Here is a 24,969-nt window from a genome sequence, read left to right as displayed (position 1 = left end):
AAGCAAGATCAACATTAGACTTGTATCTTCTGCCTGATGGAAGAGGTTGCAAGAGTTTATAACGGGGTGGGAGTGGTCTTTGATGATATTGGCTACCTTTCCAAGCTATCAAAAGTTGCGACTGTTGGGATTTAAACCTGAGCCCTCTAGCCCAGAGGTAAGGAAACTACCAGTGTGCCACAACAGAAACCGGATAGAACCCAGAGTGCACCATACATTGCTTTCTGATCCAATAATCACTGGATTATATAAAAAAAAAAATAGCCAAGGATGGTTTCAAACCATCAAGCTCTGGGGTTATGGGCCCAGCACACTCCTGCTGCAAAACAGAGTTTGAAACCACATTCTGTACATGTCGTCAATCTGTCAATGGAGGTTATGACAGAGTTTTGGAGCAAGTGGGTCTTGAGCCAGACCTCCTGGCTCAGACGAGGAGACACTACCACTAGACCGCCAAAACAACTGAAAGGCCACACAGATATTCAGGCTCTGAATTGCTTATTTACTAGGCAGCCATTTTACTCCATTTAGCTGTGACACCAGGAACACTGGTCAAATGAGCAACTGAACCAGCAAACCTACTATCCTTAGTATCTCACTGTATCCATCTGAGCTAACCAGCATCCCAGCTAGTCAGTGACTCTGCATAAGAATCTTGAACCCCAACCTGCTCAAACACTGATGTTTTTCCAACATAGTTGGAACTTGACCTTTAGGTTAAGAGGCAGGATACTACCACTGTACCACAACAGTCCCTCTTATGCTGCTCTGTCAAGGTTTTAATCGACCTTTTCAGATCTGTTGTGACACACCCATGCAACCTCTTTTTAATGCCATATTCATAGGAATAAGAGGAATCAAAATATGAAGGGGTGCAATGAGCAGCACAGGACACATCTCCAGCCTCATGTGTATTCCTTCACCTCTCTTGTATATGTCCCTAATACAATTGAATTCGTCAATAATTCTGATCCTCCTGTTATGGACCAGACCAAATGCCCTCAAACTATAGTAAGAAGGCAGCCTAGGACATAACTTTACCTTTAAAATAAGAAAAGGTAAAGATGTGGTGTTCCAGATGCAATTTGATTGGTCAAACTATTTAACGTTAATCAAAACAATTTATTCATACACCATAGTTAAAAGACAACAAAAGAAAGCAAAGAAAAAAACTGGCTTAGCTGTAAATCTATTGGAAAACAACAGAATAATAGATTCAGTAACCTTTACAAACTAGCTGTTCCAAATATAGTAGCATCCCATAAACACACTCTTGGCACGAGGCAAATTCAGAAAACAGATTGTCTCACATGCAGCTCCAACAGCCCAAGAGGAAAAACATCAAGAGAACTTAGTGTATAGCAGGGCGAGATCTACTGCAGCAGACCCAGCAACAACAGCTACTGAGAAAAACTAAGAAACTAAAAATGTTGGTTGTGGGAGCTTGACCACACCCATTCAGGCTGCTTCTACTGTTCCAACATTTAAAAAAAAACCAAGGCCTCGCAAGCTGTTTACTTATTCACTTTCCAAATAGACAGCTCAGCGCCTGGCTTAAAACTTCTCCTTTAAAAAGGAACAGGACAAAATAACCTCTTAAAGCCACAGCATCACTGCAATCCTCTCCATCTCTTTTGAATGTCATAGCCAGCAATTTCTCAAAAAACCTTAGTTTATCTCCATCATCGCTCCAAAACATCTTTTAAATATTTAACTTTGACCATTATTTGTTGCCTTATGTCACTGACCTTCTACTTGAAAGGTTTGATACAACTCAGTCCAAATACCAGTTGCAAAACAATAACGGTTGACAAGTCTGACAAATGTACTTTTAAGTATTTTAAGAATTTGGATTTTGGCCTGTAAAATCGTTTTCTTATCTGAATCTTAATGGCAGCCAAGCCAATTGACAAGTCTTCTTCCCACACTCTCACACACACAATCACAGAATCAAATAAGGGTTACAATGTAGAAGGAGGCCATTCAAACCATCACATCTGCACCGGTTCCCCAAATGAGCATTGACTTTGTATCATGGTCCCCTCTTTTTCACTCCACAAACCCGCACATTATTTCTCTTCAAATAATCATCTAATACCCTCTCGAATGCCTCAATTCAACCTATTTCACCACACAGGCAATGCATTTCAGAGCCGAACCACTTGTTGTGTGGGGACTTTTGAAATTCTGTGTTCAATTCTGGTCTCCCTGCTATAGGAAAGATGTTGTTAAACTTGAAGGGTTCAGAAAAGATTTACAAGGATGTTGCCAAGGTTGGAGGGTTTGAGCTAAAGGGCGAGGCCGAATAGGTTGGGGCTATTTTCTGTGGAGCATTGGAAGCTGAGGGGAGACCTCAGAGGTTTCTAAAATCATTAAGGAGATGGAAAGGGTGAATAGACAAGGTCTTTTCCCCAGGTGGGGGGGGGGGGGGGGGGGAACGGGGGGAGGAATTCCAAAACGAGAGGTTCAAGGTGAGAAGGGAAAGATATAAAAGGGACCTAGGGGACAACATTTTCACACAGAGGGTGGTGTGTGTGTGGAATGAGCTGCCAGAGGAAATGGTGGAGGCTGGTACAATTACAAGATTTAAAAGGCGTCTGGATGGGTACATGAATAGGAAGGGTTCAGAGGGATATGGGCCAAATGATGGCAAATGGGATTAGATTAATTGAAGATATCTGGTTGGCATGGATGAGTTAGACCGAGGGGTCTGTGTCCATGTCCATTCTGTACATCTCTATGATTCTAAGTATTTTGTCATATGACATTTGTTACTTTTGCAAATCTCTTAGAGTCTGTGGCCCCTGGCTCTTAATCATTTTATGAGTGTCAATAGCTTCTCTCGATCCACTCCATCCAGACTACTCGTGATTTTGAAAACCTCTATCAAATCTTCTCTCAGACTTCTTCTCTCCAAGGAGAACAGTCCCAAATTCTTCAATCTATCCCCATAACTGAAGTTTCTCATTCCTGGAACCATTCTGTAAACCTCTCTTTTTCAAGATCAAAAAGGCTCTTTCCCTAAAGCATGTTAATGAATGGTATGTGTTTTTGCAACAATCCAACAGCTTCATGGTTTGTTTTATTTCCAGATTTCTCTTAAAAAGTGAATTCAGATTCCCAGCAGTCTGATGTGAAATTTCTGAATGACTCATGCAGTAATGTAACCACCACATCGCATCTATCCTCAGTTAAATCACAATACAGCATTCACTTCTTGCTACCTAAAATAAGCTTCAGACTATCACTTACCCAATTGTTGGCTGTAGCATCCGTTTACAAGCTGTTTGCAAGAGATCAAGAATCTTGTATGGCTCACTGAAACAGATTAAAACAAAAATTGTGAAACACCGAGTGTCATATTGTGTTTTGTCTTCACCTGCCAGTGCAACAAAAGAGCGGACATGAGCAAAAAGCAAAAAAAAGAAAAAAAAAAAAAAATCACAAAGATCATTTGAGATGCAAATCAAAACTACTGATTGCTTACATGCGAACTCTATGGAGACATGATAGCACAGAAAGAGGCTGTTTTGTCCTGTACAGCCATACTGTTAGTTCCATTTCAAATTCTATCCCCTTGCCTTTGGAGTTTATCTCCCTCAGATGTCCATCTAATTTCTTTCTGAACTCATTGATCTACTCCACTTCTAGCACCCTCGTAGGCACGGAGTTCCAGCTCATTTTTAATGCTTTGAGTGACAAAGATTGTTCTCACATCTCCCCTTGCATCTCTTGCCCAAGACCTTAAATCATTGTCTTTTAGTCGTTGTGCCATCAACTACTGGGAACAGCTATGCAGTTTCACACTTGACTGAAACATAGAAAATAGGAGCAGCAGTAGGCCATTCGGCCCTTTAAACCTACTTTGCTATTCAATGTGATCATGGCTGATCATCCAACTCAATACCATGTTCCCTCTTTCTCCTATATCCTTCAATTCCTTTAAACCCAAGAACTGTATTAACTCCTCTACAAAAGCATTCAAAGCCTTAGCCTCAACCCCTTTCTGTGGTAGAGTATTCACTCTCTGGGTGAAGAAATTTCTCCTCATCTCAGTCCTAAATGGCCTACCACGCATCGTCAGACTGTAACCCCTAGTTCTTGACTCCCCAGTCATTGGGAACATTCTTCCTGCGTGTGCTGCCAGACCTGCTGAGCTTTTCCAGCAACTTGAGTTTGTTCCTGATTTACAGCATCTGCAGTTCTTTCTGCTTGCGTTTTCTCTGGAGCGCTGGAGGCTGAGGGGAAACCTGACAGAAGTTTATGAAATTATGAGAAGCATAGATAGGATTGACAGTCAGAATCTTCTTCCCAGAGTTGAATTCTCTAATACCAGAGGGCATGCATTTAGGGTAAGAAGGAGAAAGTTCAAAGGAGATGTGAGGAGCAAGCTTTTTTTACAGGGAGGTAGGTGCTTAGAACACACTGCCAGGGTGGTAGTGGTGGAAGAGACAGATATGAGAGGGGCGTTTAAGGGGCTTTAGATAAACACATGAATAAGCAAGGAATGGAGGGATGTGGACCATGGGCAGGCAGAAGGAATTATTTTAATTTGGCGTCATGTTCTGCACAACATCTTGGGCCAAAGGGCCTGTTCCTGTGTTGTACTGTTCTATGTACCTGTCTAGCCCTGCTATAAGTTTCTATAAAGACCCCCCCCCCCCCCCATTCTTTTAAACTCCAGTGAATACAGTCCTAACCAATCCAGTGCCTTTTTTTAACATCAGTCCTGCCATCCCAGGAATCAGTATAGTAAATCTTTGTTAAGGATTGTTGATCTAAAGTTTAATCTTCCTATTTTAATATCACATTACTACAACACAAAACAAGCAAGAATTAGAGCAGATGTTGAGCTCCATTGAACAAGAATTAAATCAAAACAATCTTCCAAGAGATGTTAGTAGAATTTAACGAGTTTTAATAGTGACTTCAGTTAGCTGGGACTGAGCTGGACAAGCCTTGGAGTCAAGAAAGAATAACTACATCATCTAGGAGAGGGCTTTTCTGGGGCGGGGGTGGAGTGAGTGATGAATTCTGTTTGTTACATTTTGTGCAGTTATGGCTTATACTTCTTTAATGCACTGTACTGAACACCTACAAGTTCCGATAAATGGGTCTTTACACTTCATGAGCTGACATGCAACTCTATAAGCACTACAGCTGGGAATTTCCAATCAGTGTTAAATCCAAGATAATATCAGCCCATGTTGAAGTTCTTAACTGGTGTAGAGGCAACAGGACGGTCACTGTCTCATATTAAGCTGCTGAGTGCTCTTCGGGATAAGGTTTTCTCATGGGCATGTCAGTCTTTGCCCTCTTTTTCCTCTAGCATAGGTGAGGACCTCTAAAATTAACATTCTATTCCCTTTGTAATCAATCAATCTTAACACACATTGCTAAACGACAGTGTTTGACAAGTCTGATAAGCTTACCGTTAAACTGTTTCAAGTATACCACTTTTGGCCTGTTGGTCATCATATTTCATTTACTTTAGAATCATAGGATCATATAGTACAGAAGAGGCCCTTTGGCCCATCAAGTGTGTACCATTGTATTTACTGCCATGACACCTTTTTGGAGTTCTGCACAAAACCCCAAACTCATGGACAAGTCTTCAGTTCCTATCAACCAAAGTTTCATTATATTGTAAAGTGTTGTTGCGTACAATAATTTATGTCATTAGGTTGATTCAAATGCTCTCGTGTCGCACTTTAACATCAGTGATAGACCAAACATATCAATGTGAGAGCTTGCCTTCACTATAGGTACTGAGTTTCAAATAACTTACACAGGGCAATGTCATCTTCAGCTTCCTGCAAATACAATCATTGTCAAAGATTTAATCTGACTGTGGAATTTACAAGCACAAAACTATTAAAGATGCAGCACATGGGCATTTTGGATCAAAGTGTGTAGAAGGTAAAGTTTCACATGACAGGGTGACCACACAATTACAAATTGGTTTCCACTCCAACGTTGCAACTAGAAGAGGTGAAGAATGAGGAAGAGGCTGATCGCTTGATCAGCACACCACAGTCTGGCAATTAAAAAGTAATTGGCTGCTGTCTTATTGAAACCACTAGATTTTCAATTGTGGACAAACCCTGGCAGTTTTAGTGTAAGAGTCAGAGGTTTGCAGCATAGAAACAGGTCCTTCGCATCAACTTGCCCATGCTGCCCAGTTTTCGCGATTAGTCTAGTCCCAGTTCCTGTGTTTGGTCCATATCCTTCCATACCTCTCCCATCCATGTACCTGTCCAAATGTTTCTTAAATGACAAAACTGTACTCACCTCCTCCACTACCTCTGACAGCCCATCCCAGACACTCACCACCCTCTCTGTGTGAAGGAAGTGCCCCTCTGAACCCTTTTGTATCTCTGCCCTCTCACCTTACACCTACGCCCCCTCGTTTTAGACTCACCAACTATGGGAAAAAGCTGTTGGCTATCTGTGCCTTTCAAATTTTATGAACCTCTTTTACGTCAACCCTCAGTCCCCTGCGTTCCAGGGAAAAGTCCCAGGCTATCCAGCCTCTCCACATAACTTAAACCTTTCAGTCCAGGTAGCATCCTAGTAAATCTTTTGTGCACGCTCTCATTTAATTATGTCCTTACTGTAGTTGGAAAAAAGTTAAGAAACAGTGTTAAAAACAAGCTAGTTATTGGTCAGTTCCTCATACTGGGCTCCACCCTCCATACTTCATTCATTGACAATCCTTTGACCATCTTTGACCTCTTCTCTCTCAATATCCTGCTTTCCATGGTTCAAGCTCCCACGTGTCAGCTGACAATTCAGCATCCACCACCAGTGTTCCTTTTCTTTTCGCTGTTGCAGTTTATTCAACAATATAGTAACTTTTTTTTTAAAAAAAAAATCAATTGTAGCAGTCTATACAGTGATCCAAAGTTCATATTTATAACAATTATCAATAAATTGCATAATTTACATGTTTCTGGATAGTTTTTTCGATTTACAGTCTGCTTTTTTTTCCAGGTTTTACACAGATGTCTAAAAGAGGAAGAACCAAGGGATGTGTTTGACAAAATCAACCAGAGTCTCTTTAAAGGATCTTGCAAAAGCTGAACCCGAAAAAGAAAGGGTAAAATGTTCACCGTTAATTTGGAAAACCCTACAACACTGCACATCCACAGGATGTTTCAGCAGCTGCCAATCGGTGCAATAATCTCTCATTCTTCCTGTTCAAATTATTAATACTTCAAAATTTCTACTCAAACTCTTGTAGTGAAGTGAAAAAAAAAATTAAGGGAAAATGGGGATACATGAGGACATAGCATAATCCTTTGCTATGAAAAAACAGATGTACATTGCGGCACAGGCTGTCTTTTTCTCTTCTGTGAAATGCTTTCCATTAATCAAAAAACGCTGACAAGATTCTTTGAAGTGAGAAAATAAAAATATGAATCCAACTCTCCCACAGACGGAAACAGACCCTTTGGTCCAACATGTCCACACTGACCAGAGATCCCAATCTGAACTAGTCCCATTTGCCAGCAATTGACCCAAATCCCCCTCAACCCTGCCTATTCATATACCCATAAGATATAGGAGCAAAAATTAGACCATTCAGCCCAACAAGTCTGCTCTGCTGTTCAATCATGGCTGATAAGTTTCTCAACCCCATTCTCCCTGTAACCCTTGATCCCTTTGACAATCAAGAACCTATCTATCTCAGTCTTAAATGTACTCAATGACCTGGCCTCCACAGCCTTCTGTAACAGTGAATTCCATAGTTTCACCACTCTCTGGTTGAAGACATTTCTCCTTATCTCTATTCTAAAAAGGTCTTGCCTTTACTCTAAGGCTGTGCCCTCGGGTCCTAGTCTCTCCTATCAACGGAAACATCTTCCCAACGTCCTCCCTGTCCAGGCCATTCAGTATTCTGTAAGTTTCAATTAGATCCCCCCATCATCCTTCTAAATTGAGTATAGACCCAGAGTCCTCAAATGTTCCTCATATGTTAAACTTTTCGTTCCTGGGACCATTCTTGTGAACCTCCTCTGAACTTGCTCCAGGGCCAGTACATCTTTCCTGAGATATGGGGCCAAAACAGTGCACAATACTCTAAATGTGGCCTGCTCATGTACCCATCCAAATGCCTTTTAAATGTTGTAATTGTACTCACCTCCACCACTTCCTCTGGCAGTTCATTCCATACATGCACTACCCTCTGCGTGAAAACGTTACTCATGTCCTTTTTAAATCTTTTCCCTTTCATCTTAAGCCTATGCCCTCAAGTTTTGGACACCCCGCCCCAGCAGAAATGACCTTGGCTATTCACCCTATTCATGCCCCTCATGATTATTTCAACCTCAATCAGGTCATCCCTCAGCCTCTGACACTCCAGGGAAAATAGTCCCAGTCTATTCAGCCTCTCTCTACAACTCAAACCCAGCAACATCCGTGTAAATCTTTACCGAACTGTCTCATTTAACAACATCTTGCCTATAACAGAGAGACCAGAATTGAACGCAGTATTCTAAAAGTGACCTCACTGATGTCCTACACAGCATGACAACCTCCCAACTCCTTTACTCAATGCACTGACCAATAAAGGCAAACATGCTAAATGCCTTCTTCACCACGCTGTCTAACTGCAACTCCACCTTCAAGGAACTATGAACCTGCACTTCCCAGGGCCCTACCAGTACAAGTCCTGCCCTGATTTGCCTTACCAATACAATACCTCACATTTATCTAAATTAAACTCCATCTGCCACTCCTCAGCCCATTTGCCCATCTGATCAAGATCCTGTTGTACTGAGATAACCTACTTCACCTGTCCATTATACCAACTATTTTGCATCTGCAAACTTACTAAGCAAAGCTCTCACTGAAAATGAAAAATGCTGGATCAGGCAGCATTCATGGAGAGGGAACAACCTAACGTTGAGTCTAGATGACTCTTTATCAGAGCTCTTGAAACGTTAGCTTGCTCCCTATCTGTGCATGCTGTCTGACTTGCTGTGATCTCCAGCATTTGCTATCATCAGTGGTAACAGCCTGATTCTCATAGCTATGGAACATATAGTCATGAGAAGGTACCTGGTTCATCATTACTTTCAACAACTCCTTTAGAATCTACAAATTTCTAATCCATACCAGGCAACTTCGAACAGTCAGGATCCCATGCTATGCAATATTTTTCAACATGTTTATCAATAATATTTCCCAGCCACCTCTCTCTTTTATAACAAACAACATCTTGTTGACTGGAAACCAGTTTCAATGGCCTAGCATTATATATTAAGGCTAGCAAAGTTTTCTGAGACTTTATGAAAACTTTTCTGTCTGCATTGTGTCAAATAGTCAAAAAAAGTAGAGTTAATTGTAGTCCCATCTCAAGCTGGGGGTTCATTATTTATTGCTATGGAACTTCAGGATTTCTACAAAAAGCTGATGCAGATTATACCCTCTGATGGCCTAGAGCAAAGTCTTAGCATGAAGAGCCCATGTTAGTGTAGACGATAATTTACAGTTTACTTGATCTTCCAATATATTATGAGCAGTTGTGTCTATTAAAGCCTGGTCCTTTTCACACAGACTGTTTTAAAAGGGATTTCTGCAGCCATATTCGTAACGACAATGTTTATACATCCACATGAGTCTGTAAGTTCATTTTTACCAAATGCTTTCTCCTCACATTAATGAGAAACGTTTCCAGTGGTCTAAGCCCAATCCCAATTTCTTTTCCATTACATCATCCACAATTTATCTTTACTACGCAAGATTGGCAACCAGATTTAAGACGGTTGCCAAAGCTACAAAATAAAGTGATTTTTCTTCTTTATTCCACACTTTTAAATCCACAACCACCACCTGTTGAAATCCCTTGCTAAGGCAGACTTACTATAGACCATACGGTGTCCTTCAGTACTTCTTACAAATCTCACATCCATCACATTTCTTCCATAAGCCTACTATATTCTTCATTCCTTATTCCTGCATCCTTTACTAAAATGTTTAACCTTTTGGACAACAGACGAGCAAATTATCTATGTAGTTTTAACAAGATTTACATTTTGATTTCTACATTTCAGCCTCCATTTCTTTATTTACTTTGAATTCTTGAATGGAGAAGTTACGTTCCAGTAAAAGAAGCAAAATTATCCCAGTTACGTAAATAGCAAATTTGCAGCTTTTCCAAACACAATAGCTCTGTCTTTTTCAGATCCAATTTCATCTGTGCTTATTTCCAATTGATGATCTACTTAATAACGAGGATATTTCTTTGGAAATTACATCCACGGTAATGAAATCATTGATTCAGTCTATTTCAAAAGAAATGAGCATCTTTTCAAAGATCTTATTGCATTATCATCGCCAAATCTGAAACTGGTGGAACTCTCAAATTCCTTACCAGTCTCCATATTCTTGCTTTACACAGAGTCCAGTACATTTCACCTCATCTATTCCATCCACTGTAGCTGAGTAGCCATTGGCTAATACTGCATATTGAAAGATTCTGCCAGCATTATGTTCATTCTTGGCCTGAAAGCTCGTGGCTAATACTACGCCCTCTCTGATTTTTGTCTCCGTCTCCTTCCCCCAAATCCTCTATTACATCATTTAGAACAGTTCACACTGTCACACTTGAATCACATCTGAAACATCAATTGAATACACCCTGAGCATTTCTTGGGTTAATTCCTTTATTGTAAATCCCAAAGTGTCTTTGCTTCTCAAAACTGTCAAAAGTATGTCTACCATAAACTTTTCTTAATAAAGTTTCTTCTTTTGCATTGTTGCCTGTGTGTAGATGTCCTCACAAGGCCATTAACAACATGTGCTCCATTTCTGTCACATGACCAAATTTCCAACTTGTGCCATGAACATGAGTGGAGAGGTAAAATATTTTCAAAGGAATATTTTTGGTGCTTCTGAACATTCGATCTAATAATGTGTGTTAATCTGAAAATTCAACTCTCATCAAATCACAGAAGCCTGTCTAAACTTGATAATTTTTCCACTGTCTAATAACTTAAATGCCTGCACAGTTTGGGGAATCTGTGGATCAGATGGAATTTCTGCAGTCTTGCATAAAATCAAGACTGAACTCCATTATTACTCTTCTATGAAGCAACCTTCACTCTTTCTGCATTTGTCAAAAACTAACCATGTCACACAAGCAGCCCATAATTTTTTTTGATTCATTTTATCCATGAAAGTTAATAATTTGTTCAAACCTTCATCTGTGTTCAAATCATCAGTCTCCAACTCTGAAAACAACTTTAATTTCTTATCCTACTTTTGCATGATACACTTTAGTAAAGAAATTGCACAGGTCCTCATGGATACTTCACTTTTCCACTGGTCATAAGGTTCACATTCAGAAACTATGGTGGATAATCATACCCAAATACTTCACATTGTGATTTGCTTAACAACAGCACAACGAAGCAACCATACCAAACTCAACACAGTCTGGTTCTGTTTCTGTGTGCATAGATGCTGCCACACTTGCTGAGTTTGTCCAACATTCCATGTTTGTTTCAGATTTCTAGCATCCACAATATTTTCAATGTTATTCAACATCACCTCCTTACTCTTGTACTGAAGCCTTTCGGATAAAGCCTGGGAATACTGGATATCTTGCTAACTGCTTTGAACCTGTCCTACTACATTTTATTACTTCTGTGGCAATGATGGTCTCTTTAAAAATGAAAGAGTTTTCTATATTTGTTAGTTATGCAAGGATGGCACAGTGTCCCTATCTCTGGCGCACATGGCCTGGGTTGAAGTCCCATCTGCTCCAGTGGTGTATCATAACATCTAAAAAGTACTCTTGTGGCACAGTGATAGTGTCCCTGCCCCTTGGCTGGGAGGTCTAGGTTCAAGACCCAATTGCTTCAGAGGTGTATAATAACCTCTGAGCAGGTTGACTGGAAAAATAGGTTTCCTATGGGTGCTCTTGGAAAGAGAGCACATGGTGTTATATTAGTGCCCACAAAGCCTTTAGACAGAGACGGGCACCATGAGAGGCGATGGCTTGGTGGTATTATCACTGGACAGTTCCAGGAGATCCAGGTAATGTTCTGGGGATGGGCATTCATATCTCGTAATGGCAGATGGTGGAATTTGAATTCAATATAAATCCGCAATTAAGAGTCTAATAATGACCATGAAGACATTGTTGATTGTTGGAAAAATCAATCCGGTTCACTAACGTCCTTTCAGAAAGGAAATCGCCATCTTTACCTGGTCTGGCCTACATGTGACTCCAGACCCACAGCAATGTGGTTGACTCTTAACTGCTCTCTGGGCAATTAGGGATGGACAATAAATGCTGAGGTAGCCAGTGACACCCTCATCCTGTTAATAGATTTTTAGAAACCTCCAGCATTTGATTTAGTCTCATTTGTTTCTCCAGTGTTTAATCTTTTTTGCTACCGTTATAGTTTCTGGTGTTTGTTGTTAAGTAATTGAAGTTTGGGTGAATGGGCAAACTGTTGGTGGGTTCTTAAAACAAAATAAAAAAGGAAAGCTGGATTTCAAAAAAAGTAACAAAAACAGAAGTTGGTGGAAAAGTTCAGCAAGTCTGGCAGCATCTGTGAAGAAAAAAAATCAGAGTTAATGTTTCCAATCCAGTGACCCTTTGAACATTAACTCTGATTTTTTTTCTTGACAGCTGCTGCCAGATCTGCTGAGCTTTTCCAGCAACTTCTGTTTTGGATCCCGATTTACAGCATCTGCAGTTCTTTTGGTTTTTATGTAAAACAAAAAGGGTTAGTTTTCCATTCCTGACTGCCTGTCTCTATCTATGCCTGGATATCTTTGGAGAGGGCATACTTGATGTCACTCATAACCTTGCAACCTCCAGAGATAGGTGTGATCCACGAGGGCTGATGGGCAGTGTTGGTAACTTCTTAATTGGGTGAATTGATAAATTCCTGATGGCCATCTAAAGTTTTCAAAAAAAAAAAAAGGGCTGGTTTTCTGATTTTCATTGGAAAGGGAGAAACTCTAATGTGCATCAAACAATAAAATGCAAATAAGCAGTTGCAGAAGACAAACTGACTCCTGCTCTGGTAAATGATTTACTAACAATTTAACATTGTGTGTATATGTGCACACACTCCTGTTCCTGAACACACTTTTCTGTACTATCTTTTACTTTATATTGTCTTTCCACATTCTCCCTATCAAAATGCATCACCTAACACTTCTGTACACTGAACTTCATCTGCCACCCATCTGCGCAAGCTAATGTCAATGTCCTTTTGAAGCTCGTCCTCACAGTTTACAATTCTTCCAAGTTTTGAAAATCCACATATTTTGCGTTGCATCCTGTACTACAAGGTCTAGATCACTAATACACTTCATAAAAAAAAGACCCAATGGGATATTCCACTCCAAAACTTCCCCATGATGAAAAGCACCCATTCACCATTACTCTGTTTCTCATCATTATCAAATTGCTCAATCGTGTTGCTATTATTCTTTTTATTTCATGAGCTCTAATTTTGCTCACAAGTCTGTTTTGCTGCACTATAACAAACATCCTCACAGTCAACAGCATTATCGATATTAGCCTTCTCTGGAAGCTCTTCTAAAGTTAGCACATTAGTAAAACATGATTTCCCTTTTAAGAATCCATGCTGGCTCTCCGTAGTTAACCTGCATTTGTCCCAAATTGATACTTCCACAAAATTAGCAAATAAGGAGGTTAACCGTACTGAACTGTGGTTCTAAATTTATCTTTAAAGGTTGTAACATTTGTGATTCCCCCTGTAAACTCATTAAAAACTGACCCAAGCAAAACAATAATCAGAAAAAGGCAGACTTATTTGAGTGCATTGTATCTTTTAACATTAAATAAAGAAACGAGGCATAGGCAAAATACTGCACAGGCTGGAAATCTGAAACGAACACAGAAGTGCTGGAGAAACTCAGCTAGTCTGGCAACTTCTTTAGAGAAAGAAACAGAGTTAATATTGAGTCTGATAGGACTTCTTCAGAACTGAAAGCTGTTTAAGAAAATAGCTTCTTGTTTCTACTTTTAATGGAAGCAGAGAGAAGGAGAAAGACGGCAGATGGTATAGAGTCCCAGTGGAAAAGTCAAAACAAAAGGGTTATTAATAGTGGATAGATAGAGAAACAAAGAATGGGTTCTGGTGAATTTATTATAAATAGAATGAAGAAGTAGAATGTTAGCCTTTAACGCAACAAGTCTGGAATAAAAAGGCAGGAAATGTTATTTCAATGAGTAGGCCCCAGCTAAAAACAAAACAGCAGAAGCAGGCCATTCAAGTCGACTCTGTCATTCAATACGACCACAGCTGATCATTGAGCTTAATACCCGCAATCCTGTCATCCACCATATTCCTTGATCCCTTTAGCCACAAGAGCTATTATCTACCTTTGTCTTGAAAATCCAACGGTTTAATCTCAACTGCTTTGTCGTAGTGAATTCCACAGGCTCACCCTTCTCTGGGTGAACAAACTTCTCCTCAGCATGGCCTTAGAAGGTTTACACCTTATCCTTAAGCTGTGTCCCCTGGTTCTAGATCCCCCACCATCAGAAACATCCTTCCTGCATCTAAACTGAAAGAACTGTGGATGCTGGAAATCAGAAGCAGAAACAGAAATTGCTGGAAAAACTCAGCAAGTACAGCATAATCTGTGGAGAGAAATCAGAGTTAACATTTGGGGTCCAGCGACACTTCTTAAGAATCATGAAGCGACAAAGATCCCATCTGGAGTCTGCTCAAGAAAGTATACAAAAAGTTGCTGGCTCTGTGGATAGACGTTACTGTTCTCAGCACACTTCAGCTCATGCAAAAATCGATAAATGTCCAGTCTATTGAGCAGCCCAGCAACTGATAATGGCAAACTTGACTAGTATATCACCTCAGATTTCTGAACATTAAATTTCATCCACTGTCTCTATGCCCCCTCCACCAAAATGTCTTTTTAAGTTCTGTATTTTCATAGAATCCCTACAAAATAAAAATTTGGCCCATTGAGCTCACACCAATCCTCCAAAAAGCATCCCATCCAGACCCATCCCCTTATTCTATCTCTGTAATCCTGCATTTCCCATGACTAATCCAGTTAGCCTGCACAACCCTGGACATGATATGCAATTTAGCACGGCCAATCCACCTGATCTGCACATCTTTGGATTGTGGGAGGAAAACTGGAGGACCCAGAAGAAACCCACACAGACATGGGGAGAAGATCTGTGTAGAATCTGCATAGTCACCCGAGGCTGGAATCGCACCCAGGTCCCTGGCCCTGTAAGGCAAGCAACGCTAACCATTGAGCCACTGTCGTTGCCCTTTCCTCCTCACAGTTTACAACGCTTCCAAATTTTGTATCATTTGTATATTTTGAAAATGTACCGTACAACAAGGTCTAGATTATTTTATATATAGTCAGGTAAAAGTCCCAACATTGACCCCAGGGGTATTTCACCCTCCAAATCTTCCCCAGGATGAAAAGCAGAGCCATTTATTTGTTTCTTGCCACTCAGCCAAGAAAGGAAAGGAACAGAAACCCTTTCTTGGTGGTCACATTTAATAAGGCCACCATCCACCCGCATGATGCAGACAATAAAGTGCCAATAAAGACAATAAAAATTCAAGAATACCTACTCCCAAAACAAAACACCTGAAACCTTTTGTAACATTATGAGGGTTGTAATTATTCCTAGAATCCCTACAGTGTGGAAACAGGTCCTTCAGCTTTGGTCCCTCAAGTTCACACCGACCCTTGGAGCATCCCACCCAGACACATCCCCCGATAACCCACCTAAGCTACACATCTGAACACTACAGGCAATTGAGCACGGCCAAGCCACCTAACCTGCACATCTTTGGACTGTGGGTGGAAACCGGAGCACCCGGAGGAAACCCATACAGACACAGGGAAAACGTGCAAACTCCACACAGACAGTCACCCGAAGGTGGAAACGAACCTGGGTCCCTGGCGCTGTGAGGCCGCAGTGCTAACCACTGAGCCACTATGTTGCCCCAAATTCATGTCACATTTTCTATTTGCTATTGTTGCTAAAGAAACAAAATCCTAATATTACTGGGTTTTGTTTTAGTAGCAACTACCAATTCAAGTCTCACACATGATTCAGAGTCATACAGCAAGGAAACAGACCTTTCAGTCCAACAAGTTGATGCCGACCATAATCCCAAACTAAACTAGTCCCACCTGCCTGCGCTTGGCCCATATCCCTCCAAACCTTTCCCATTCATGTACTTAGCTAAGTGTCTTTTAAATATTGTAGCTGTGCCTGCATCTACCACTTATTCTCGAAGTTCATTCCATACGCGAATCACCCTCTGTGTAAAATAAAAATTTGTCCCTCATGTCTTTTTTTAACCTTCTCTCCTCTCACTTTAGAAATATGCCCCTAGTCTTGAAATCCTCATCCTAGGGAAAAGACAACTACCATTAACTTTATCGATACTCATGATTTTATAAACCTCTGTGAGGTCACTTCTTAACCTATGATCCAGTTAAAAAAGTCCAAGCCTATCCAGCCTTTCTTTATAACTCAAACCTTCCACACCCGGTGACATCCTGGTAAATCTCTTCCAATCCCTCTCTAGTTTAATAATATCCTTCCTATAACAGGGTTCCCAGAACTGGGCACAGTACTCCATAGTAGGCCTCACCGATGTCCTGTACAAACTCGACATGAGTCACTTTACTAGGCAGCATGCCTAAAAATACATGTTTTTCTCATGGTTATTATTTGTACCATATCTAATATCAGAGAATACATTAGTTACTAGCTGGGTAACAGTTTCATTTACAGTGCTTTAAAATGTCTGCTTCCCACTTACAACTCTTTGCTTCAAGCAACTTCCAAATTTCTTTACTTTTCTCTCAGTCTACACCCAGGCCTAACCCTTCAAGCATAGTATGCATCCAACTGCAACAGATTCACATAATCAAAAACTGAACACAACAGTACTTTTGTACAGAGATAGTAGAAACTGCAGATGCTGGAGAATCTGAGATAGCAAGGTGTAGAGCTGGATGAACACAGCAGGCCAAGCAGCATCATAGGAGCAGGAAGGCTGACGTTTCAGGCCTAGACCCTTCATCAGAAAAATTCGAGGGCCGAAGGGCCTGTACTGCGCTGTTATGTTCTATGTTCTGTGTTCTACCCCAGCTGAACACTAACCTGGTATTTCAGGCCTCTTCCCCTATGTCTGGAGTGGGATAATCTCTCAGCCAGCCACTCTTGGGACACAAGTAGGCTATGGAATGCCAGGGCAGAATTCAGAGACCATGTTCAGGTCTGGAACACACTGCTTGGAAATGTAGTGGAGCCAAGTTCAGCTGACAGCACTGAATGATTATTTACAGAAGAAACAATGCACAGGATTACAAGGAAAAACCAACAGGTTGGCACAGAATCAGAATGCTCAGAGAACTGGTGCAGACCTGATTGGTGAAATGGGCTCCCTCTGCACGGAAACATTCTGGTGCCGTCCTCACCCCAGTCCCTAGAGAGGAGGTCTGGACCTCTTACCAAGCTGCAGTACAGTAAGCAGGTAAGACAAGGCTCAGCAACACTGGAGTCTCTGGCCCATAACGTTTTAAATTAAGAAGGTTTCTCCCTCACCATGGAACACGCTGAAAATCAGCAAAGCCCTTCTCCACCAAGGATGCCCTCTGATTCCCTCACTGTAATAACCCAGCTCAATGACTTTAAGCTGTAGGCTGCTTCTATTTTTTTTGGTTTTAGTTTAATTTGAATCTTTATATGATCCAAAATGCATTCGCTAAAAGCAAAAGGGGAGAGCCGAGAGCCCCAGAAATGGATTGTTCTCGTTTTTCGGACAGAAGGGGTTTTTATTTTCTGGGCTGCCCTCACACGAGCACTGGAAGGTGATGCTGCCCGAGGAAGGGTTTAAACACATGAACATGAGCGGCCATGAGACAATCCCCTGAGCTCCGCAACAAAACGGTGCACAGCTTAATCCGTTTCGCTAACGGGGAGCTCTCAACTCGCAGAACAGAATTAAAAAGCAGCGGATTTTTCTTTTTTTATAAATTGTACTGTGCGAAAGCAGTGAATAAACGAGATAAAGGGAAGGAGGGGCTCCTGTCTGGGAATTAAAACGATTTCAGTGAAAACAACGGGAGTGACTCACCCAGCTCTTCGTGTTAGCGCAGACACCACGTTCTCTCAACTGGTTCCAGTCTTCAGTCACTGCAAAGCATCGCCCCCACTCCGTCCGTCCGTCTGTCTGTCTGTCTCTCACACACACACACACAGAGAGAGAGAGAGATAGAGAGATAGAGACACACGCACGCACGCTCGCTCGCTCACTCACTCACTCACTCACACTCACAGAGAGATAGATAGACTGCAGTATCCCAGTAGACGAGGCACAACAGCAAGGGATACACTCAACTCAAGAGGCCGAGAAGTGAAAGCCTGTGCCGTTACTCCCAGCTCTCCACAAGACAGCAACTTCTCCTCCCACCCATCGGAGGCTGCGCTCAATCTGCTGTTCTATTCACCAGCCAACAGACCTTAATCTAAAGTAGACCAACCACAATGCTTCTTATTATAAATAATAGTTTTCACCATGTGTTAACCCTATACATGCACCACCCCTTTATACGTCTATCCATAGAATACATCATGCTGCAACCCCTAAATATAGACAACTAGATATATGTATATACCCCATCATCACTACCTCATTCAAAAGAATTGCAATGGACTCAGTGAAGCCATTGGAAGGTTTACTAATCGATGGCAGTGTACTAATGCAAGTCAATTGTGCCACCAGATATCCAGAGGTTATTCTTTTATGGAGAAAAGTATCAAGAGGTATTTCCAAGGAATTGGTCAGACTGCTTCCCAGGGTACAGATTCTGAAAGAGACAGGCAGATTAGGAGAGGTATGTCCAAGTTAATGGGAGATTCACAGGCACTGTTAAAACCTGTATGGCACCAGCATTTGCCCAGAACTCCACAAACATCCAACCAAGGCATTTGTGACCACTTCAGGAACAGCCCACACAGACTGTGCCCTCACTGTGGGGGTGGGGGAGTGACAATCAGGCCATGAGCCGGAAGTATGCTCAGCAGAATCTACAAATCGTAACATCTGATAGATCTAGCACATGAACCCGGGCCTCACAGACCCTGTTAGATGGTTTCTAATTGTTTCAACTTGTTCAGAGATGTTATTTCACACTTCTGGAGCAGGTGTGACTTCAACCTAGGGCCCCCAGACCAGAGGTAGGGCCATTACCACCGTGTTACGAGAACCCTCAATATTAATGCCTGTCCCAATTGTTTCATCTGAACTCAATCATCTGAACAAAGGACCTTCACTCACACCAGTTAAGGAGATGGATGTGAAAAATCCAGATGAGGTACTTATAGCTTGCTGCATCAGAGTGAATGGGAGTGGGAGTATTCTGTTGAGTTCTGTTGCAATGAAGTAGAAATGCTTTTGGATCCACAAGGAGTCCACTCAAAGGGAAATATCAGTTTGCACCAGTAACAGTGCCTATCTGCATTTACCAGGCTTTAACTGGTAATTATCTGCAGCTTCCAGAGGAGCAGTTATTCATAACAGAGATAACTTTGTGATAACAAGGTGTAGAGCTGGATGAACACAGCAGACCAAGCAGCATCAGCAGCTTTCCTACTCCTATGATGCTGCTTGGCCTGCTGTGTTCATCCAGCTCTACACCTTGTTCTCTCAGATTTTTCAGCATCTGCAGTTCCTACTATCAGAGATAACTTTGAGCCTATGATATTAATTAAACCTAGTACCTGTCACTGGTTGTGAATTACTGGAGGCTGGCAGTCTTGAGCAAAGAGCTGCGTATTTATCCCAGTCCATCTACTCACTCACTCAAACATTCTAGTCTCACACTCTCAATTAGTTTTAGCAGCCCAGAGCAGGGCGAGAGAACAGCAGGGAGGGATTCTGCGGTGGGGAGTGAAGCAGGAAGCATGTCAAAGTTGTCTCTAGGCTAGAGCGCCCCACCGTCAGCCCCTCTCTCCTCACCATATGGCTCCTAAAATCCCTCAATTCACTCCACCATTGCCCCCAAAATCCCACACCACTCTCCTCCCACCTGCCTAGCTCTCCATAACACCATTGGACCATTAAAGATAGGAATATGAGTAGGCCATTCGGCCCCTTGAGCCTGCTCCACCATTAAATAGCCTTGACACTTTACTCATTTTCTGTCCCTCCCAGCTCTCCCTCCCTCTCTCTTTCTTCTTCCTCCCCAGTCTCTCACTCTGCCCACCCTGTCTCTCTCCCTCTCTCTTCTCATCCAGTTACTCTCTCACCCCTCCCAAGTATCTCCAACCCTGCCTTAGTCACTCTCTCTCCCACTCTCCTGCCCCTTCTACCCCTGCCCTATGACCAAGTCTTCTTCTACTGCTTGCACCCAGCATCTCTATCCCTCTCCTCACCAGACTCTCTCCATCCCTACCCCAGTCTCTCTTTCCCTCCCTCATACCTTTCTTGTGAGCAGTGGGTCGTTACCAAGAACAGACTTTTGCAAGTTGCATTCTGTTGCCCATCATTGCCCTGTTCATTACAGTACAGAGAAGCACTGTAGGCTTCTCATATCTGTAGCTAACATTTTGCTTCTATCCAAAGCACATACTTCACATTGCACAACCACACACAGGGCTTACATGGAAAGGAAGCCACAAAGGATCTCCCAAAAATAAACAGCTACACGTCTGACAAGGTCCAAGACCAAAACAAGGAACCACATGCATCAGATGCAATGTCATTTTTAAAGCATGCATAATTTGTGTATTTAATAAATATTACTCTTCATCAATTAAATTGCACATTTTCATGTTTTTTGGGTAACTGCACTGCCAAAGTATAAAAATTTTATAATGAGTGAGAGGTGTCTTTGTTTCACTTCTATCACATTCAAACTTGTACCCACGATGCTGTTAAAATAAGATTGATGTGAGTTTTAGACTGCATTGGTGAATCAATGTTAAATGGCATATATAGCTTAAAATTAGGGCAAACAATTAAGTTAGCCGATAAAAACCGAAAGAACTGCGAATGTTGTAAATCAGGAACAGAAGCAGAAATTGCTGGAAAAGCTCAGCAGGTCTGGCAGATTCTGTGAAGAAAGAAATCAGAGTTAACATTTCGGGTCTGGTGACCTTTCCTCAGGGTCACCAAAACGTTAACTCTGATTTTCTCTTCACAGATGCTGCCAATTAAGTTAGCGAGTCGTAATACAAAGTTCAATGAGAGTAGAAGCCTGTCACCCAGTGCGAGCTGATGGTGCCAGCGTACTGGGAATGCTACCAGCAACAGCTCTATCTCAACTAAAGCAGCGAACAGTAATGCACTACCCAGAGCCAAGACAGAATCTCAATTTCTGGTAGACTACTGTTTCTAATAGTCCGTTACTGCTGGGCAGCGTCTTAACTAGGATGTCAGAGGAGTCAGCGATGATCACATTGAATGGCAAAGAAGGCTCAAATGATGAACGGCCTACTCCTGCTCCTATTTTCTATATCTCTATGAGATGGAGAGCCAATCGAAAGAAAGCCGGTTCTCTGTAATGGAGGCTGTAGTTGGAGCAGGGACATTGTTTTTCATTCATTCATTGGACTTAAGCATTGCTGCCTGGGCTATAATTTATTGCCAATCCCTAATTGCCATCAATGGTTGTGAGCTGCCTTCCTGAACCACTGCAGTCCACGTGCTGTAGGTAGACCCACAATGCTCTTAGAGAGAGAATTCCAGGATTTTGACTCAGCGAAGCTGAAAGAACTGTGATCATAGAATCCCAACAATGTGGAAACAGGCCCTTCGGCCCAACAAGTCCACACCGACATTCAGAGCATTCCACCCAGACCCATCCCCCTATAACCCACCTAATCTACACATCCCTGAACACTACGGGCAATCCACCTAGCCTGCACATCTTTGGACTGTGGGAGGAAACCGGACCACCCAGAGGAAACCCACACAGACACAGGGAGAATGTGTAAACTCCACACAATCACCTGAGGCTGGAATTGAACCCAGGTCCCTGGCGCTGTGAGGCAGCAATGCTAACCACTGAGTCACCGTGCCACCCTTTAAATTTCCAAATCAGGATGGTGAGTGGCTTGGAAGGGAACTTGCACAGGGTGGTGTTCCCTTGTATCCGTTTCCTCTATCCTTCTCGATGGAAGTTGTCACGGGTTTGGAACATGCTGTCTAAGGATCTTTGGTGAATTTCTGCAGTGTATCTTGTACACATTGTTGTTACTGAGCGTCGGTGGTGGAGAGAGTGGATGCTTGTGGACGTAGTGCAATCAAGCAAGCTGCTTTGGCCTGAATGGTGTCAAACTTCTTGAGTGTTGTTGGAGCTACAACCATCCAGACAAGGGAAGATTCCATTACACTGTACTTTTGAATCAACTTGTGCATTTTAGATGGTGGGCAGGCTTTGGGGAATCAAGAAGTGAGTTACTCCCTGCAGTATTCCTAGCCTCTGATCTGTTCTTGTAATCTCTATTTATATGGCAAGACCAGTTCAATTTCTGGTCAGTGGTAACTCCCAGGAGGTTGATAGTAGGGGACTCAGTGATGGCAACATCAAGGGCAATTGTCAATTTGTCTCTTATTAGAAATGATCATTACCTGCCATTTGTGGGTGTGAGTGTAGCTTGCTGCTTTTTAGGCCAAGGAGAATATGGGATGAAGTTGAGAGCAGAAGACTAAGCAGGAGAGGCATTCTCAGTAAAATGCTGTTCTCACCAAGAGTATCCAGGGAGCACTTTGCTTCCCTTTTACCCTTTCTGAGAAAAATATCTCAGAGTCTGACATGGTTACGATTCTGCAAGGAGATGGACTATGGTTCCAGACTGCAGGAAAAGAGCAGAAGGAGAATGAACATAACTGGCGTCACCAGCAGACATGAGAATTTCCAATGCTGTCTATTTGTGCCAACAGAACCTTCCAGGTGGAAACCATTTCCAATTCTGCCCACTGCATCCTGTCAGGATGGTCACTGTGCACTAAGAGAGGGGATTTCATTGTTCTTTTCCTTTTGCCAAAAACATATAAGATGAGCAGCCACATGGATTTGGGAGGCTAGCTAAATTGCGAGTAATGCAGGGAATCATTGCCCTCATATATATGCCTCAGTGAACCTCACATATCAAAGGGAAAGTGTACCACAACCAGCAAGGTTCCCACTCTATGGATGTAAAGACTCAGGAACAGTGAAGGAACAGTGACACAGTTCTAAGTCAGTGTGGTTATGAAGGAAACTTAGGAGGCACAGGGCCTCCCATAAGGGTACAGCTTTTAAGGCATTGTATAAAATACCAATAAAACCACACTGAGGCAAGATGGCTTTAAAAAATTTAAAGTCAGTTCAAAAGGTAGAATCCTTGGAAAGATTAAAAGAAGTGAAATGAGTCACATAGAGGAATAAGAACAAACTGGAGTGATCTCTGTTACTGGTTTGTTCACCTCTGCAGTTAAAAGGCTCTAGGTGAACATACCTCACTTGTTTTGTACATTATGTGCTGGAGTGCATGATTCTTTGACCTCAGTGCTCTGGGTTTGACTCTGCTTTACGCATTTTTTTTGGGCATGATATTGAGGTGTGTTCAGTAACAATAAATTCATTGACAAACTGCTAAGGAAGTGATTGAAGTAAGAGTGTCGTTGAAGGGATACTGCTTTTTTAACAGTGAAGAACTGAGCACCTCCTCACTGACCTCAATCCACTTTCTATTTGTATGAATTGAAAGCTGCAATTCTCTGTGCTCTTTGTAACTTTATTTTCCATTTAGGGGTGCCAAGGTGGTCCAGTAGTTAGCACTGCTGCCTCATTGTGCCAGGGTTCTGGGTTTGATTCCAGTCTTCAGTAAGTGTGTGGAGTTTTGCACATTCTCCCTGTGTCTGCATGGGTTTGCTTTGGGTGCTCTGGTTTCATCCCACAGTCCAAAGATGTGAAGGCTTGGAGGATTAGCCATGGGAAATGCAGGGTCACAGGTTTAGGGTATGGGGATGGGACTGGGTGGGATACTTTTTGGAAGGTCAGTGTAAACTCAATGGCCTGCTTCCATACTGTTGGGATTCTATGATTTTGTCATATAACAAGATTAATATAAATTATGACTCTGACATTAGTAAGAGAGAAGACACCATTCTGGAATAAGCATGTGAAGAGAGAGGTCTTAGACGCTACACTACAGCATTTTATTTATAAATCGACCACATACAGATGTTAGTAAGGGAGTGTTACAGTACATCAGGAGTTGAGGAGCCTTACTTAGGAGCAAGCAGCCTCAGGGACAATGTATGTTCAGACACACACAACCTGGGATACTCCAGTGTGCAGCTAGTAACACTGGCTTAAAGCATAAAATAAAGCAGCTTCAAGAATGTAACCACTTCCAGGATTGTGCCGAGAGAAGTTGCTTTGAATTTGAACTACACCTCAACCTTGTCCCCTCTGTAACCTTGTCCTCACCCACCTTTCTGCTGCCCTATCCTCACTCACACCAAATTCTATTCACCTGTCATGCCTGTGCTCACTGATTCTTCTTTCCGTATCCCTCCATCCTCTCAGTACTCTATAGTATCCATGATCTCTGAGTTTTCTATTTTCCTCCAGTTTTGACCTGTTGTGCATCCCGTTCCAATTCTTCCACAGTTTCTGTCCAGATGACTGAGACTTCAGTTCTAAAATTCCCTCCCTAAAACTCGCCATGTGTCCTCCACTCACTCCACTTTTAAGGTGCTCCTTAAACCTTATTTCTTTTGGGTTTGGTCACCTGCTGTGTTGTCTCCTCTAGTGATTCCATGGGAAGTTTTTGTATGATTGTCAAATTTTATTTGATATCTCCCCTGTAAATCAATTACTGTGTTTTTGTATCTACAAGTTGTCAATGTCACCTCCTCATTCAAGGCAAGTATGGGAATGGGGGGAGTTGACAGAAGATGTGTTTGTTGT

General features: G+C 42.0%; 1 long non-coding RNA gene across 1 annotated transcript in view; it reads right to left on the bottom strand.

The window, feature by feature from the left end:
• LOC125486726 overlaps positions 1-18,537 on the bottom strand; it is a 123,989-nt gene extending 105,452 nt beyond the window's left edge. Inside the window, exons 1-2 of the long non-coding RNA XR_007265361.1 lie at positions 18,141-18,537; positions 3,253-3,318 (exon numbers count right to left, since the gene is read on the bottom strand). This is a non-coding gene — a long non-coding RNA (uncharacterized LOC125486726). The remainder of the gene's footprint in view (positions 1-3,252; positions 3,319-18,140) is intronic.
• Between the last annotated feature and the right edge of the window lie 6,432 nt (positions 18,538-24,969).

The sequence above is a fragment of the Rhincodon typus genome, chromosome 32 (genome assembly GCF_021869965.1).
Source record: "Rhincodon typus isolate 14 chromosome 32, sRhiTyp1.1, whole genome shotgun sequence".
Classification (NCBI taxonomy): Eukaryota; Metazoa; Chordata; class Chondrichthyes; order Orectolobiformes; family Rhincodontidae; genus Rhincodon; species Rhincodon typus.
The sequence above is the reverse complement of the archived record's forward strand: the minus strand, read 5'-3'. Positions and strand labels throughout refer to the sequence as shown.